Source organism: Theropithecus gelada, chromosome 13 (genome assembly GCF_003255815.1).
Source record: "Theropithecus gelada isolate Dixy chromosome 13, Tgel_1.0, whole genome shotgun sequence".
Taxonomy (NCBI): domain Eukaryota; kingdom Metazoa; phylum Chordata; class Mammalia; order Primates; family Cercopithecidae; genus Theropithecus; species Theropithecus gelada.
In genome coordinates this window covers 75,852,046-75,870,638 of record NC_037681.1, presented here as the reverse complement: position 1 = coordinate 75,870,638, position 18,593 = coordinate 75,852,046, and the positions used below count along the sequence as shown (strand labels likewise).

Below are 18,593 nucleotides of genomic sequence, written 5' to 3'. Positions count from 1 at the left end.
TTTGAAACTTAAGTTGAGTCCAAGGATTGTAAAAATGTCATGTATGTTCATAATTATACACCGAGAGGGGAGGCAGTAGGTGATCCTGATTTCCTACATGGAGAAGGAACTTTCATAATTATACACCGAGAGGGGAGGCAGTGGGTGACCCTGATCCCTACATGGAGAAGGAACCTATCGTGGGGTGGGAGAATTTCACGTCTCTGCTTATCCTGACCTTGAACAGCCAGCTCACAGCTGGGGGAGTAAGACATTGGAAGGGATTATTTAATTCTGTCTTGTCTAGTTCTGAGAATGCCTCAGTCATCTGCAGACAGAGCTTTCAATACCAGATTTCTTTTTTCCCATCTTTTCACAGGTGTTGAAAATGTCAGATTTCTTTGGCAGATGGGAGGAGTCTTATAGGACTCAGGAACTGTCATCACTGGTGAAAAGAGATGCTTCCACTTCTGCAATGAAAGACAGGAGTGAAAGCTGTGAGACATGGGGAGCGACAGGCCAGTGGGAGACAAGGCCTTGGTCTCTGCTGCCAGCAGCAGTGGGCTCTGTAGGTCTCCTCTTTTCACTAGGGGAAGTAGTGAGGGACCAGAATTCTCTCTCTCTCTCTCTCTTTTTTTTTTTTTTTTTTTTTTTTTGAGATGGAGCCTTGCTTTGTTGCCCAGGCTGGAGTGCAGTGGCATGATCTCGGCTCACTGCAATCCCCGCCTCAAGCGATTCTCCTGCCTCAGCCTCCCAAGTAGCTGGGATTACAGGTGCCCGCCACCACACCCGGCTAATTTTTGGTATTTTTAGTAGAGATGGGGTTTCTCCATGTTGGCCAGGCTGGTCTCAAACTCCTGACCTCAGGTGATCCACCCGCCTCAGCTTCCCAAAGTGCTGGGGTTATAGGCATGAGCCACTGTGCCCAGCCTTTTTTTTTTTTTTTTTTTGATTAGTCACAGCTCACTGCAGCCTCAACCTCCTGGGCTCAAGTGGTCCTCCCACATCAACCTCCTGAGTGGCTGGGACTACAGGCATGTGCCATAATGCCTGGCTAATTTTTTGTAGAGATGGGGTTTCACCATGTTGCCCAGGCTGGTCTCAAACTCCTGGACTCAAGTGATCTTCCTACCTTGATCTCCCAAAGTGCTGGGATGACAGGCATGAGCCACTGCACCTGGCTTCATAATTCTCTTGAGCAGTGTAGTCAGGGGGCATGTTTGGGAGTAGTGGGGACCCAGTGTGGAGCTTGAACTTCTAATAACCCAGTGGTGACTGGGTGGAGAATCAGGAATCAAAGACCCTGTGGTTTTGCCATTAATTGTTTCCCTGGGTTTGATGGGCACAGAAAACAAAGATTACATAAAGAAGAAAAAAAACTATGGTTCTTGCTCTCAGAATCACAGTGTGATGAGGCAGTTAGGATGATTGACACATGCATAACACAGGGGAGTGAACAGAGTCGGGGTGATGGGAAAGGAGAGAAATGTTGTGTGAGCAGAGTATGGCATTGGCCAACCTCAGTGATCTGAATGGGAAGAGTAATGTTGTGGCCTCCTTGGATATCCTTTAAAGGGATGGATGGTGTTTGTTCCTCTTTGTGACATCCATGCCCTCAATATTGCTGATGACGCGATAAGGACTGAACATAAGATCTCTCAGATGGCAAGCTCCAGAGGGTACTTAATGCTTTAGTCCAGTGTTTGTCAAACTTAAATGTGCACCAGAATCACCTGTACATGAGGGCTTGTTAACACACAGCTTGCTGGGCCTACCCACAGGGCTTCTGATTCAGTGGCTCCAGGGTGGGGCCCAAGAATTTGCATTTCTTTTTTTGTTGAGACAGGGTCTCACTCTGTCGCCCAGGCTGGAGTGCAGCGGCATGATCTCAGCTCACTGCAACCTCTGCTTCTCAGGCTCAAGTGATTCCTCTCACCTCAGCCTCCCAAGTAGCTGGGACTACAGGTGTATGCCACCATGCCTGGCTAATTTTTATGGTTTTTTTTTTTTTTTTTTTTTTTAAGACAGGGCCTTGCCATGTTGCCCAGGCTAGTTTCCAACTCCTGGGCTCAAGCAATCTGCCTGCCTCGACCTCCCAAAGTGCTGTGATTACACGCATGAGCCACCATGCCCCGCCAAGAATTTGCATTTCTAACAAGTCCCCAGATGATGATGGCCCAAGGACCACTCTTTGGGAACCACTGGTACAGTCATTCAGTAGCCAATAACAGTTTGGAGTAGGGAAATAAGAGCTGTGCATTTATCATCTTTAATAGACCTATTTGGAGAGTCCATAACTGTGTGAGAAGATATGTAGGGAAATCAATTTGTAAAAGATGGGTTTAGCCCAGGGAGTGGCTCCATGTTCAGTGCTGAGATCTGATGAGAGCATCTCACTTTTCCCCCTGCTGCAATGGGGACTAAGGGAGATGAACCGCATAACCCATATTCCTCAAAGGAGAACACTGAGCACCAGAAGCTTTAACATTATTTATAAAGCTCTAGAGCAGAATTTTTAACACAAAACATGCATTTCTTAGTGTCACTTTTTCTAAAGACATTTATTATTTTAGTCATCAGTGACCGCAAGAGCGGGTAGGAGTGTTTTCCATTCAGCTTTGTGATGCTCACCTGTACATGTTCTGTGATCTGGTGAAGTAGAAAAGGCCTTCCATTTTCATGCCTCCCTGTCTTTACTCAAATGGCTCCCCTGCCTGGAATTAGCTCCCCTTCCCTACCCGATAGCTATTTAAGCAATTCTTTACCCAAAGCTTTGACTGCCTTAAATGCTGGCAGGCGTGTTTCTGATGAGGGATGTTTTTCAGTTTTAGAAGCAAAGATGGCTATTTCCAATTATTCACAGGCCCATTAATCACCCTAATAGAACCCCAGCAACACTGAAGGCTTTCTCCAGGTGACAGTGTGCAAACAGCCTCTGATCAGGACACAGGCTACCTATCATTTGCTCATTGTTTCTTGTTTCCCTTCTGGGAGCCTTCACAGGCAAGTGTTGTGACAGAAGAGGAGATGATTCAGTCCAGACCTGATGGGAAAACAGGAAACAAAATCCAGTACCACTGATGTGAGCAATGAACAGTAAAGACAACCTGTATTTAAATGGAATGAATCTTGATAATTATCTCTCGGAGTATCTAGCCTCTCAATCTGATGCATCCTCAGGATGTGAAACACATTCTAATATTTTAAGCACTAGTGTCATAAAAAGTGCATACTCTAAATGCATGATGTTCTCAGCAATACATTCACTTTTGCCAAGGTTCATCTGCCCAAATGACCGCCTTCATTCCAAAGACGGCAAACAAATTTGAAGTAAAAATTCTGAACTCTTAGCTAGTCTCTGCAGTGCAGTGATCAAAATGGTGTTCACCAGCATGACCCCTACTGTCTTCAAGGTGTCACTCATTAGGTCTTCAGTCATTTGAAAGCAGAAGTTTGGGTTTGAGTCACAGTGTCACAATTTATTAGCTTTGCAATTGTGGGGAACCAGGCCACATTTCACTCTACAAATGGATGATAATGACTAACATCTAACATGTCTTGCTTCCTTTGCAGGGCCATTGTGGAGATCAACTGAATCATGGGTCTCCTTGTAAATGGCAAAGCATAGCGGAAATGTTAGTTAATGTTATTATTTTGATCACTCACTTCTTGCTGCCTACTCCAAAACCAGAGACCTTACTGTTTCACCTGACAAACTGAAAGTCGTTTTTGTTTGTTTTTGTTTTGTTTTGTTTTGTTTTGGAGACAGGGTCTTGCTCCATCACCCGGGCTGGAGTGCAGTGGCATGATCTTGGATTCTCATCTCTGCCTCCTGGGCTCAAGCAATCCTCTTGCCTTAGCCTCCGGAGTAGCTGGAACTACAGGTTTGTGCCACCACACCTGGCTAATTTTTATATTTTCTGAGACAGGTTTTCACCACGTTGCCCAGGTTGGTCTCAAACTCCTGAGCTCAAGTGATCTGCCTGTGTTGGCCTCCCAAAGTACTGGGATTACAGGCGTGAGCCACTGCACTCAGCCTGAAAGATATTTGTTACGTTTATTTAAAAAATTACTCAGTGAGTCCTGGATTATAACCCTAGGTGACTGGGGTTTGGTTGGAAATGGGCACTGGCTTTCAGTTGTGATATTTAGTTGAGATGTTGTGATTAGGATATGGAAAGACTTAGGAAGGACAGATTTGATTCAGGGCACTGATTTTCCCGATGTAATCCTTAGGCAAGCCTCTTTGTTTATAGAATTGTAGGCTCTTTGGATTGGAGGGACTAGGGCTTTTGGATTAGCAGTGAACCAGTCTAGCATTTCAAGCGTTTCAGAAACCCATACCGCAGCATTGTGACAAATGTCTTGCTTGGATACCTCTAGAGTTCCATGGGCTTTTCCTCTCAATAGCTCATTTTATTGTTTGATATTTCCAATTGTAGGAATATCTTTTCAACTTTTGAGCCAAAATAGCCTGTTTTACTTCCAACTGCTGATGCCCCTTGACTTACAATGGGGTTATGCGTTCAACCCATCATAAGTTGAAAATATCGTAAGTCAAAAATGCACTTAATACAGCCAACCTACCTAACATCACAGCCTAACCTAGCCTACTTTAAACATGCTCGGAACACTTACATCAGCCAACATTTGGGCAAAATCATCTAACACAAAGCCTATTTATAATAATAAAGTGTTGAATATCTCATGTAGTTTATTGACTACTGTACTGAAAGTGAAAAACAGAACGGGCGTGTGGGTACTTGACATACAGTTTGAACAAATGCATATCACTTTTGCATCATAGTCAAAAATGGTAAGTCGAACCACTGTAAATTGGGGCGTCTGTGTGGGTCTTCATTCTTACCTCTGAGAAAACACATTGCAGGCTGCTCCCTTCTTGATAATGACAGGGCTTCCTGAGGACATAATACACAGCTAGCATGCTTCTAACAGGTCTTCTCTTGTTTGAATTAAACATACCCTGGTTTTGTAACTGTGTTTTGTTGGTATGGTTTCCAAAACTGCCTCACAATCCTGGTTCCCTCTTCTGAATGAGAAGCATGAATGTTTGTAATGTGGTCGTTGGGGTAATAATAGACAGGCAGGGAGTAACTAGGTCTTTGATGGTCTCATAATTCAGCAAACTTTCCCTCACCCCCACACCACACCCTTACTGCAGCATACAACTGTAAGAATTCAAAAATTCAAACCCAGCAATGACTGAACCTCCAGCATTTCAAGGCTTCAAGAAATCAACACAGTGACATCAGGCTACAAGGGCAGCCTGATACTGTCTGATGTGCAGGATATATTCACTTGATCTAGTTCCTACTGATTATTGCTTTATTTGAAGTGATGGAATTCTTCCCATTAATTCTGTAAAAATGTATACAAATGTTTAAGCAGCAGATGGTGCAGGAAGTTGGATGCAGTGATAAAGTACACAGGCAGAGAGATCCAAGTTCAAATATGAATTTGAACTTTGGCACTTTACATCTTGGAGTCTCCATTTTCTGACTTGTAAAATGAGGATGATGATTTCTGCCTCATGAAGTTGATGTGAGGACTAAATGCACTATTTCAAAACAGAGCCTGGATTACAGTAGGTGCTTATGAGTGGACTCTGATGTTCTTTTGTTTTTTGTTTTGAGACAGTCTTGCTCTGTTGCCCAGGCTGGAGTGCAGCAATGCAATTTCAGCTCACTGCAACCTCCACCTCCCAGGTTCAAGTGATTCTCCTGACACAGCCTCCCAAGTAACTGGATTACAGGTGTGCACCACCACACCCAGCTAATTTTTGTACTTTTAGTCGAGATGGGTTTCATCATGTTAGCCAGACTAGTCTCGAACTCCTGATTGCCCTGGCCTGCCTTGGCCTCCCAAAGTGCTGGGATTACAGGTGTGAGCCACTGTGTCTGGCCAACTCGGATGTTCTTAGCACATTAACTTTCTGTATTTACCTTCTTCCTTCCAAAGCAATCCAGGTAAAGGTGTTAAGTCATTCTGGTGTGGTGATAAGAGCCCAGAAGAATCTAAAGTGAGGGTTGGTGAAGTTCTCTTTTTAAAAGGTGAGATGTGATTACTTTCAATAGCCACATATCTTGTGACTACCGTAGTGAACAGCAACGTTAGAGCACATGAATTAGAATTGTGATATGCAAGGCTAAGCCCAGCCTGTGGACTGAGTGACAGACCAGTGGGGCAATTGGGAAACGTTTCAGGTTTTCCAATGGAGAATATTAAGATCAGAAATGTGGAGAATGCCATAGTGACTAGCCACTGACACCCTCCTTCAGGGTAGACGGGAATTTCAGAAAGCTTTGTGGATTATACAGACCCTGCTGCAACTACTCAGCACTAACATTTGAGTGCAAAAGCAGCCATAGACAATAATGAAATGAATCAGTGTGGTTGTGTTCCGATAAAGCTTTATTTACAAAAACAGGCAGCAGGCTGGATTTGACCCACAGGCAATAGTTGTCAATCCCAATCTAGAGTCTTATTTTCTTAAAATTGTAGTAAGAGCATGATATAGTTTGAGTATTTGTCTCCACTCAAATCTCATGTTGGGATGTAATCCCCAATGTTGGAGGTGGGGCCTGGTGGGAGCTGTGTGGGTCACGGGGCTGTATTTCTCAGGGCTTGGTGTTGTCCTTGAGATAGTGAGTGAGTTCTCACAAGATCTGGTCATTTGGCCGGGCGCGGCAGCTCATGCCTGTAATCCCAGCACTTTGGGAGTCCGAGGCGGGCGGATCACCTGAGGTCAGGAGTTTGTGACCAGCCTGGCCAATATGGTGAAACTCCATCTCTACTAAAAATACAAAAATTAGCTGGGCATGGTAACGCACGCCTATTATCCTAGCTATTCCGAAGGTTGAGGCAGGAGAATCGCTTGAACCTGGGAGGTGGAGTTTGCAGTGAGCCCAGATTGCGCCGTTGCAGTCCAGCCTGGGTGACAAGAGTGAAACTCTGTCTCAAGAAAAAAAAAAAAGAAAAGAAAAGAAAAAAAGGATGTGGTGCCTCCTCCTGACTCACTCTCTCTTGCTCCTCCTCTTGCCAGGTGACATGCCTTCTCCTGCTTTGCCTTCCACCCTGAGTAAATCCTCCCTGAGGCCTCCCTGGAAGCTGAGCAGATGTCAGCAGCATGCTTCCTGTAAAGCCTGCAGAATTGTGAGCCATTTACACCTCTTTTCTTTATAAATTACCCAGCCTCAGGTATTTATTTACAACAGTGCAAGAACAGCCTGACACAAACACTTAACATAAAATCTACCTTAACAAATTGTTAAGTGTACAATACAGTATTGTTAACTATAGTCACAATGTGGTACAACAGATCTCTAGAACCTGTTCATCTTGTATAACTGAAACTTTATCCCACTGAATAACAGCTACCATTCCCTGAGCCCCTTACAGCCCCTGGCAGCCACCATTCTATTCTCTATACGAGTTTGACTATTTTAGATACATCATGTAAGTGGAATCATGCAGTATTTGTCTTTCTGTGACTAGTCTGTTTCACTTAGCATAATGTCCTCAAAGTTCATCCATGTTGTCATGTATGGCGGGATTTTCTTCTTTTTCAAGACTGAACAATATTCCATTTATATTCATACCACATTTTTTTTAGACAGAGTCTTGTTCTGTCACCCAGGCTGGAGTGCAGTGGTACTATCTTGGCTCACTGTAACCTCTGCCTACTAGGTTCAAGTGATTCTTTTGCCTCAGCCTCCTGAGTAGCTGGGATTACAGGTGCGCACCACCACACCCAGCTAATTTATATATTTTTAGTAGAGACAGGGTATCACCATGTTGGTCACAGGCTGATCTTGAACGCTTGGCCTCAGGTGATCCACCCACCTCAGCCTCCCAAAGTGCTGGGATTACAGGTATGAGCCACCACACCTGACCCCTTACCGCATTTATTGACTTGTCTGTGGATGGGCATTTAGGTTGTTGCATATCTTGACTATAATAATATAATGATAATGCTGCAATGAACATGGGAGTGCAAATATCTCTACCACATCTTGATTTCAATTATTTTGGATAAATACCCAGAAATAGGATTGCTGAAACATCTGGTAGTTCTATTTTTAATTTTTTGAGGAACCTCCATACTGTTTTCTATCATGGCTGTACCATTTTACAGTCCTACCAATGGTGTACAAGGGTTCCAATTTCTCCACATCCCACCAACACTTGTTATCTTTTATTTTTTTCATAGTAGCCATTCTAATAGGTGTGAGGTGGTCAGAGCCTTATTTTCTAATCTCAGCCCTGGGGACTTGCTTCTGCTGCATTCCTCTTTCCAAGAGCATCTTTCTCTCACCCCAGGGGGTTCTAGGATCCCCGCAGGGGTCACCTGGGCACAGAGCCCCAAATCCTGTCTGAAGATTTGCTTCAAGTAGTTTTGGGTCCTGGAGGGGCCGGGAGCTCTATCCACCATTTTTGAGAGAGATGGGAGAGAGGATGTGTGCAAATCCTTCAGGGGAAACCCCCTGAAGACTTTATTACTGGGAGCAAAGTATCTATGTCCTGTGTTTCCATTTGATCATCTGTTAGGTGTGCAGTTATATGCCTCCATGATACCCCATATCATTGCTTTGTAGCATTTAGCTCAACTATAATTATTTGTGTGATCGTCAGTTTAATGTCTCCCTTCCTTCTTTCCCTCCACCCCTCAAGAAAGTGCCCTGAAGGTAAGGCCATGTTTGAGTTGCTGTCCATGGCTGTATACATAGCATCTAGCAGAGGGATCAACTCAAGATACATGCTCAACAATAAATACCTGCTAAATGATGAATGTAAAAGTTCAGTCCCTCAAGTCATCCGCAGAACTTTCTCAGATTACATTCACCAGACTACTTCTTTCTAGCACTGTGAGGGAAAAGTTTGATTTTCAACTGTTAATGGACTCTAAGCCTGAAAAACAAGACATATATTATAGGGTTGGCTTTGACCAAAGGCCTGCCACCTCTGGCCTCAGTAGTTTTCTTGGTAACTATGACTGTGAGCTGGAAATAAACAGCTGCTCTGTTTATTTACCAATTGGCAACGATTTCTTGGAGGGAGATAACATGAAGAACTTCAGGAACACTTCCTTTGAAACTTGGGAATAGTTATTCATTCAATACTTTTTTTATCTCTCTCGGAGAGTATAACTTTTAGAATTTTTGTAGCTGTTGTGCCTTCTTTTAAAAATCTTTTTTGTTTTTGTTTTTGAGACAGGGTCTCACTCTGTCACTCAGGCTGGAGTGCAGTGGCATGATCTTGGCTTACTGCAGCCTCAACCTCCTGGGCTCAAGTGATCCTCCCACCTCAACCTCCAGAGTAGCTTGAACTTCAGGTGTACACCACCATGACAGGTTAATTTTTTTTCTTTTTTTTGTAGAGACGGTTTCTCACTATGTTGGCCAGGTTGATCTTGAATTCCTGCTCTCAAACAATCCTCTGCGGCCTCCCAAAGTGCTGGGATTACAGTTGTGAGCCACCCTGCCCAACCTGGTGTGCCTTTTTCTGATCTATTGTCAACTAAGGATTTTTCCTCTTCCTTCTACAATGTAAACATTAACAGCAGCAGAAGAAAGTGAAGTGCCGAATCCTGTATTAATACACCTGTTGTGGAAGTGCAACCACTTGAGCAATCTCAGAGTGGACAGAGTTAGCTAACCTTTACAAAGCAGGCCAGCAAAGTCCTAGACAGAAAAGGCCATTGGGAGAGTTTCCTGGGGCTCAGCCAGGCTGCTGCCTTGTTCACACCCCCAGGAGGGTAAAATGCTCTGGGTTATCCATAGGTCACTCAGTAGTGGTGAGAGGAAAGGGAGGTGAGCGGGAACAGACATATTGAGGACAGGGCTCATACAACGTGACTTTGTCATTCCAGCCACCTGGTGTCCTCCGTGGGTTTCAGATCCCAAGCTAATGCCCCCTTTTCCCTACTATGGCAATGTTGAAGGCCCCTTCAGCACCCCTATTGCCCTTCATACCATAATTTGGCTGAATAACTCCAGTCCCCACCTTGTCCCATGAATTCTCACCGGTTTCAGTGTGGGGTTCAGTGTGGTTTCCTGGTCTTCTCCCTTCCCCTTTGCTTGAGTGATATAGTGGGTTGAACACATCCCCCCACAAAAGTATGTCTAAGTCCTAACACCTGGAACCTATGAAGGTAACTTCCTTTGGATAAAAAGTTCTTTGCAAATGTAATGTAAGGATCTTGAGGTCAAATCGTCCAGGATTTAGCGGGGGGACCATAGATCCAAGGACACCTGAAGAAGAGGAGAGGACACACAGACCCAGAGGATATGGTTATGTGAAGATAGAGTCAGGAATTGACAAGCACCATAAGCCAAGGAACACCAAAGATGACCGGCAGCCAGCAGAAGCTAAGAGAGAGGCACGGAACACATTCTCCCTCAGAGCCTACAGAAAGAGCCAGCCCTGACAACACCTTCACTTTGGACTTCTGGCCTCCACCAAATGAGAGAAGAAGTTTCTGTTGTTTTACACCACCCAGTTTGTTAATTTGTTATGGCAACACCAGGAAACTAGGAGAGTTTAATTTGGAAAAGACCTTTAAGACCTGAGTGTTATCTACCCACATTATCTTTTCAACAGCATTGTGTAAGCTGATGCAACCAGGGCTTGCAGGTGTTGAGGAAGAGTGCTGGGTCTTGTGTTGTTAACCATCAGCCCCTAAAGCCAGTGGCTGTTCATGGCAGATAACACCTCTCTTATTCTTATCACCTGAGAAAGTGAGAGAACAGCCATGCAGCTCAGGGACCACTCAGCTGGGTGGGGAGGGGTGGAAAGGGCAATCATTTGAGCAGGGTCACAGGACTGTCCTCTCCCCACGTCTCCTTTCTGCTTAGCACATAAGCAGGAAAAGAACAGTGTCCCTGTCCACAGCAACCGCACCAGTTAGACTGCAAACACAATCCTTTTCTTTTCTTTTCTTTTCTTTTCTTTTCTTTTTTTTTGAGACAGAGTCTCGCTCTATTGCCCAGGCTGGAGTGCAGTGGTGTGATCTCGGCTCACTGCAACCTCTGCCTCCCAGGTTCAAGCGATTCTCCTGCCTCAGCCTCCCGAGTAGCTGGGATTACAGGTGCCTGCCACCACGCCCAGCTAATTTTTGTATTTTTAGTAGAGATGGGGTTTCACCATCTTAGCCAGGATGTCTTGATCTCCTGACTTCGTGGTCCGCCCACCTCGGCCTTCCAAAGTGCTGGGATTACAGGCATGAGCCACTGCGCCCAGCTGTCCTTTTCTTAAAGGATAGAATTTTTCTCAATGGGGCAAAGCAATGTAACATTCACAGTCAGAGAAAAGAAATCCTCCCATCCTCACTGTTCTCTTTGGTCTTTTCCTCTCCCAGGCACCAGCCCTTTCACCTGATGGCAGAGCAGCACGGCTGAAAGCTGTAACCTGGGTGATATGGAGGGCGACTAGCAGGCATGCACAGGTGAGATCCCCTGGGGCAGGCCTGCAGGGCCAAGGTGGGGCATGGCTCGCTTTGGCTGTTTTGGTTTTCAAAATATTTAAATGCTGAAAGTTCATGTTGGTAGTTGGTATGTAATGATCTTAATTTGTTCTGTTGATTGAAAAAAACATTCTCTCATTTTACAATAGAGATTTTTGGCAGTCACTAAATGGTGCAGTGCTATTGCCTCAATTAAGACATTTCTGTCATCGTATTTATGCCACATGTGTTTGCTTTCGTGTCTCATTTCATTTGAGTCTCCCAGTAGCCCATGAAAGGAGTAGAGCAGGCATTATTACCCCGTTTTAAAGGGAGAGAACTGAGGCTCATGAGGCTTAGGGGATGAATAGTGGGAAAATAGGAGAGAATTTCAAGCTTGGGGAGGAGCCTGAAACAGCCAAGAAATCTTTGTGGCTAGAGAGCAGAGCATGTGGGTGAAAGGCATGGGGGAAAGCTCTGTCATTCGAAGAGGTGCCTGGAGAGGCAGCTGGGGGTGACTGGGAATGCTGACCAAATGGTAAGAAAATGAGGGAAACCTGTGGTTTGGGAGCAGAGTATCCTTCCTGGAGTCTGAACATTCAACAAGAGGTGAATTTGGGGAAACCGTCTCTCCTTAACCAAATGACTGCCCAACGTAATGATGCTTCATGATAATACAGTGGATGAACTTTGTCCTCTGCCATGAAGAGTAGAGGCGGGTACTCTTTATTGTACTTTAAGGCAGTGTGTCATTGCATCGTGGGCCTGGCTATCAAACGGGGTCCCCCTACACAAGGCGGCATTTTGGGAAGTTGGCTCTGCCGGGCACCAGGAGGCCTGAAGTAGTGGATGTGACCGTTGGATTGTTAGCCAGAGCGGCCCTGAGCTTTCAGAGGAGGAACTTGGCACCTCAGCAGGAGGCCTGTCCTCAGCGGGTCTGACACATCACATTTGCTTTTTGATTTGCACACATAAAATGAATCTCCCCAACAACCCTCTCCCCAAAGCCTCATCAATTAGAACTGCTTTTGTCCTTAGCATCCTTTTGTGGACCAGCTTGGAAATTAGTTAGAAGGAAGAAGAAAGGGAAGTTGTCTTTGCGGGTAGTGGCACTGGAGAGCTGGCTGCTAATGAAGGAGTCCTGAATAGTGCAATTGTGCTGCTGTTTATATAGTTTTTATTTTAATTTGCATCCGTACCAGGCTCGAATCCCAAGAGTCATTCAGCCGTGTTTGGAGCTTTTATCTCCTTCCATGGAGCCAATTCTGCCAGCTTATCATTTGCCTCAAGGAAATTAATGTGGCTGTCCCCTCCCTTCACTTTTATCATGTGCTGTTGAATTGTTTGTACATCCATGGAGAGAAAGAAAGACTCTGCAGAACTGTAGAAGGAAGTTTCTCTCCTCACGTTGCTGGCTCATCTGAGACTCAGCTCTCGGTTAAAAGGCTTATAGAGCCAAGGTCTCAGAGAGCAAGGCCTGCAGTTAAAGCAGGAGGATGGAAGGGAAGGGAGGGGACACAGCATCAAAGGCCCAGGCCTCCTGCTGTTTTTTTCTTGTCTCCATATAGCTGTTTTCCTCCTTGACAAAGTACGCCTTCCCCCAGGACTTTCCGAATAGAGAGCAATGATTGTATCTGGAAAGATCTGGAAAGACCCTCTTCTCACATTGTATTGGGTCAGAAATCCTGGTGCATGCAGGGGGCTTTGTCCTTGGGGCCCCTCCCTCATCCCTATCTTACCTTTCATAAGGCAATTCCTGCCAACTTCAGATGATTTCAAATCTCTATCTCCAGCACTCCAGTTCCAGAAATGAAAAGACTTAGATGCTGCCCTCCAGGAGTCATGGTTTGGTGGGCATGAAAGAGGTTATAAAAGGCAGTGTACAGTATGCACCAGGTTACAGAGGAGCTCGTGGGTCCAGAGGCCTCAGGGAGAGCTTCTGGAGAAGGAGCCTCCAAACCATGCCTGGAAAGGGAGGAGGCTTTTCAGTCTAGGTCAAGCTGTATAACCAAGCACATAGGCTGAGAGGACATGAGGATGGAGGGACATGCACGATTGTGCTGTGTTTGTGGGCGGGGGGGCAAGGGGAGGGTCAGTAGGGGGAATGGGGAGAGCCGCTGGAGTGCTCTGGGCTGGCAGGACCACGCTGCATAGGCCTGCGGCAGGTTCCGCTTGCCCAGGGCTTTGTGCCCATGTGAAGGAAAATGAGATTTCAGTCTACAGCTGAGAGGTCGGGGGTGAAGAGAGAGCCATGGGGGAAACCGAGCTGGTAGAAGACACTTAGGGTGTTTAAATCTCTCTGTGCCCGCAGTGGGGTGGGTGGTCTGGACAGGGTGAGAGGGCACCTGTGGGGAGGCTGTAGTCAGAGTCCAGGCAAGAGAGGCAGGCATCTACCCAGTAGCAGCAGCCACCGCACATTTCAGAATCCAGCCCTTCCACATGACTCCCATCTAGTCAGTCACCATTTCCTGCCCAGTCTGCTTCTGAACACTCCAGAATTTAGTCTTTGCTGTCTATTCCCACTGACATGATCCAGGTATTCATTACTCCTGTGTTCTCCTAAAGTGTGGTTCTGGTCTGGCTCTTTCCTGGCTCCGTAGTGTCACTGCATAGAGGACACCCTCAGCACGGCATGGCTGGCCCCCTCTCTGGCCTCCTCTCCAGCCACCCCCATTTCATGCCCTCCTCTTCTCATGCCCTCCTCTTTGCTCTTAGTCTCCAGTTCCTGGAAGCTGCCTTGCCCTGGGGCGTTTCAGTTCCTTTTTCTGCATTTAGAAACACTCCCTCTGCTTGGTGAATTCTCATCCTCTAAAATGTAGTTCAAAGATTATCTCCTGGGAAACCTTCCCCAGCTCCCCAGACAGAAGTGCCTGCTTCCTCCTCTGCCTGGCCAGAGCCCTGTCTTTATGCATCTCTCCCTGGCTCCTCCTGTTGAATTCTAGGTGACAGTTTATGCGTCTCTCTCCTCCGCAGGACTGCCAGTTCCTTGAGGCTGTACCTGGTAAAAGGCCAGTGTAGAGGGCAGAAATGGGTCTCCCCAGGCTGTTCACCTTTGTAACAACAGCTCCCCACTCTGCACCTGGCCCAGGGTATTGATTTGGTTTTTGTTTGTTTGTTTGTTTTTTGTTTTTTTGAGACGGAGTCTCGCTCTGTTGCCCAGGCTGGAGTGCAGTGGCCGGATCTCAGCTCACTGCAAGCTCCGCCTCCCCGGTTCACGCCATTCTCCTGCCTCAGCCTCCCGAGTAGCTGGGACTACAGGCGCCCGCCGCCTGGCCCGGCTAGTTTTTTGTATTTTTTAGTAGAGACGGGGTTTCACTGTGTTAACCAGGATGGTCTGGATCTCCTGACCTTGTGATCCGCCCATCTCGGTCTCCCAAAGTGCTGGGATTACAGGCTTGAGCCACCGCGCCCGGCCATGTATTGATTTGTTGCATTCAATTAAGTAGGCAGTCGGCATGACTCAGGAAAGTGGACAGCCTGGAAGAGAATCTAGATGTGCACTGTCCATTAGAAAGAATGCGAGTCACATTTTAAATTTTGTAGTAGCCTCATTTTTAAATAACGTTAAAAGAAACAGGTAATCAAATGTTCATAGCTACTTTATTTGCAGTAGCCCCAAGCTGGAAACAATCCAATGCCCAGCAAGAGGCGAATGTGTCAGCAGCAGTGAAGCCATATGGGTCTGTGGTAGTTTGATTCTTGCCGCCTCAGGGGAAATAATTCATCCGAGGGGCATAAGGTATGGTGAGAGACCGAGGCAAGTTTTAGAGCAGGAGTGAAAGTTTATTAAAAAGTTTTAGAACAGGAACAAAAGGAAGTATAGTACACTTGGAAGAGGGCCAAGCGGGCAACTTGAGTCCACGTGTGCTGTTTAGCCTTTGACTCGGGGTTTTATACATTGGCATGGTTCCTGGATTTGTGTCTCTTCTCCCCGGATTCTTCCCTTGGGGTGGGCTGTCCGCAGGCGCAGTTGCCTGCCAGCACTTGGAAGGGGCCGTGTGCACAGGTGTTTATCAAAGTTTTGCACATGCTCACTTGAGGTATTCTTCCCTTACCAGCTGAGTGTTCCTAGAGGAAGGTCGTAGACCAGTGAAACTTTGCCATGTTGCCTCTTAGTGTGCATGCTTGAGCCCACTCACCCAACTTCTGACATCTTATTAGGAAGCGGCTGATCACCAGCTGCAGGTGTTTTCTATCTATTGGCAGCCTGCCTTTAAGCCCTGGCACTGGCTATGACCAATTATTATTTTAGAGAGACAGTTTAACAACCACCTGATGGTCACCTGACATGCCTGGAGGTGGGGGCCCTCTGCTGCCTTGCTCATATCTGCCTAGCTAACTGCTCTAACAAGTGGATAAACTATGATATATAACAGAATACTACTCAGCAATAAGAAGGAATGAACCACTGATACATGCAACAACATGGATGAACCTCACAATAATTAAGCTAAGTTAAAGCAGTAAAAAATACCTGTTACTGTATAATTTTATTCACATAAAATTCTAGCAAATGCAAACTCCATATGCAGATCAGTAATTAGGGATGGGGGATTGGCAGGAAGGACTACAGCAGGGCATGAGAAAACTTTTTGGGGTTGACAGAGATGTTCATTATCTTAATTGTGATGATGGCTTCATGGTATTGTATATGCACATGTCAAAACTTACCAAATTGTGCCGTTTATTGTATGCCAATTATACTTCAGTAAAGTGTAAAAAAAATGAAGCAGAATAATTTAAATGTTTTAACACCATATATTGAAAATGTTATCTTTTAAGCATATAATTAAGGCTGGGCATGGTGGCTTATGCCTGTAATCCCAGCACTTTGGGAGGCTGAGGAGGGCGGATCACTTGAGACCAGGAGTTTGAGACCAGCCTGGGCAACATGGTAAAACCCTATCTCTACTAAAAATACAGAAATTGGCTGGGAATGGTGGTGTGCACATGTAATCAAGCTACTCAGGAGGCTGAGGCATGAGAATTGCTTGAGCCTGGGAGGCGGAGGTTGCCGTGAGTCAAGATTGAGCCACTACATTCCAGCCTGGGTGACAGAGCAAGACTCTGTCTCAAAAAAATATATATATACATATATATGTATATATATGTAATCAATATAAAAATTACTAGTGAGATTTAAAAACTATTTTTGTGCCATCTTTGAAATCTTATGTGCATTAAAAACATTTTTTTAAATAGAAATGGAATCTCACTATGTTGCCCAAGCTGATCTTGGCCTCAAGGGATCCTTCCGCCTTGGCCTCCCCAAATGGGATTACAGGTGTGAGCCACCATGCCTGGTGCTATGTGCATTTTACACTAACAGCACAGCTCACTTCAGACTCACATTTCAAGTGATCAATAGCCACATGTGAGAAGCGGCTACTGTGTTGGACAGCAGAGATCTAGACCCTCTAGTGAAAGCCTGGATCAGAATTGTTTCCTCCTCAGGACTGGGCAAACCCTGAGCAAGTAACTCCTCACATTTACATCTGAAGTGGTTTTGAGCTGCCTCAAAAGCCCTTTTCTGTGGGCCTGAAAAGCTTGGGCACTCAGGGGCTGCAGGTCAGAGGCTGGCTCTGGAAAATTAGATTGTAAACCTAGAACTCTGTGTAAGCTCCCACCTCCTGTTCCACCCACCCTTTCTTCTTCCTCATTTAAACTTGAACAATAACATTCTCTTTGCATATTTGCTTTCTGAGAACAGCTGTTTATGTCAGGAAGCAGACTGCACTTCACTGACTGCATGCAGGAAGTTGGTGCTGCTCTGAGCTAAGGTGAGCGCCTGCTGGGTGGGCATCAGCCTCTGAGAGATGGAGTGAGTCTGGGGGCTGCCTTTGGACTTTGGACCTGGGGGAGTCCTATTACTGAGTGGCCTTGGACTCCACACAGACCTTCTCCAAGTCTAGGATCTGCTTTCCTATTTCTTCAGCTTCTGTCAAGAGGTCAGGAGGAGTGGGGGGAAGCAGGGAATGCTGATGGCAGTGAGATAGGAGTTCACAAGATACAGGTCATAAAGACCCCACAGATAAAACAGGATGCGGTCAAGAGCTGGTCAAAATCTATCAAAACCCAGATGACCACAACAGCCATTTCTGGTTGTCCTCACTGCTCATTACACACTAATTATAATAAATTAGCATACTAAAGGAAACTCCCACTAGCGACATGACAGTTTACAAAAGCCATGGCAACCGTCTGGAAGTTACCATATATGGTCCGAAAGGGAGTGGAACCTTCAGTTGTGGAAATTCCCCACCCCTTTCCCAGAAAGCTCATGAATAATTCACTCTTTTTTAGCGTGTGATCAAGAAATCACCATCAAAATAGCCACCCAGCAGCCTTTGGGTTGCTCTGCCTATGGACTAGCCTTTCATTCCTTTACTTCATAAACCTGCTTTCACTTTGCTCTCTTGGCTCCCTCTACCTATTTGGAGCCAAGAACCCACGTGACTTCCTGGGCTGAACCCCAGTTTTGGGGTTCACCCTGTGACATCTTGATAAGCAGTGCCTTTACCAGCCCTGTGATTGCTGGGTCCCCTTAAGGGTTATCTGGCAAGGGCTATGTTAAGGACAGTGAGAGAGCTATTTATCGTTCTGTCACTTAACCAGCTCAGGGTCCCTAAGTTTCCCTTCTTCTCAGGGCCTCAGTTTCTCCCTCCATAGAATGGAGGAATTGGAATAGATACCTCAAGGGTAACTTACAGCCTTACCAGATGCGTGCCATCACGCCCGGCTAATTTTTGTATTTTTAGTATCACCTGACCTCAGGTGATTTGCCTGCCTCAGTCTCCCGAAGTGCCGGGGTTAGAAGCATGAGCCACTTCGCCCGGCCTAAAAGTTTCAAACACACATAAAAGTGGAGAGCATAGTATAGCGAATCCCCATATTCCCATCACCCATCTTCAGCAATTAACGTACTGCCATTCTTGTTTCACCTGTTTCCCCCAGCTTCTACTTTGTTTTGTTGGCAGTTCTAATGTTTTTTATTTTTTATTTTTTTTTTTTTTGAGACGGAGTCTTGCACTGTGCCCCAGGCTGGAGTGCAGTGGCGCGATCTCGGCTCACTGCAAGCTCCGCCCCCACGGGTTCACGCCATTCTCCTGCCTCAGCCTCCCGAGTAGCTGGGACTACAGGCGCCCGCCACCTC

At 45.9% G+C, this 18,593-nt stretch overlaps 1 protein-coding gene across 1 annotated transcript in view; it reads left to right on the top strand.

Annotated features, from left to right (window-relative positions):
* Positions 1 to 13,577: 13,577 nt before the first annotated feature.
* The window catches only part of RTN4 (reticulon 4), a 179,172-nt gene continuing 174,156 nt past the window's right edge, over positions 13,578 to 18,593 (top strand). Inside the window, exon 1 of the mRNA XM_025354529.1 lies at positions 13,578 to 13,976. The gene's annotated coding sequence lies outside the window, so the exon portion shown is untranslated. The remainder of the gene's footprint in view (positions 13,977 to 18,593) is intronic.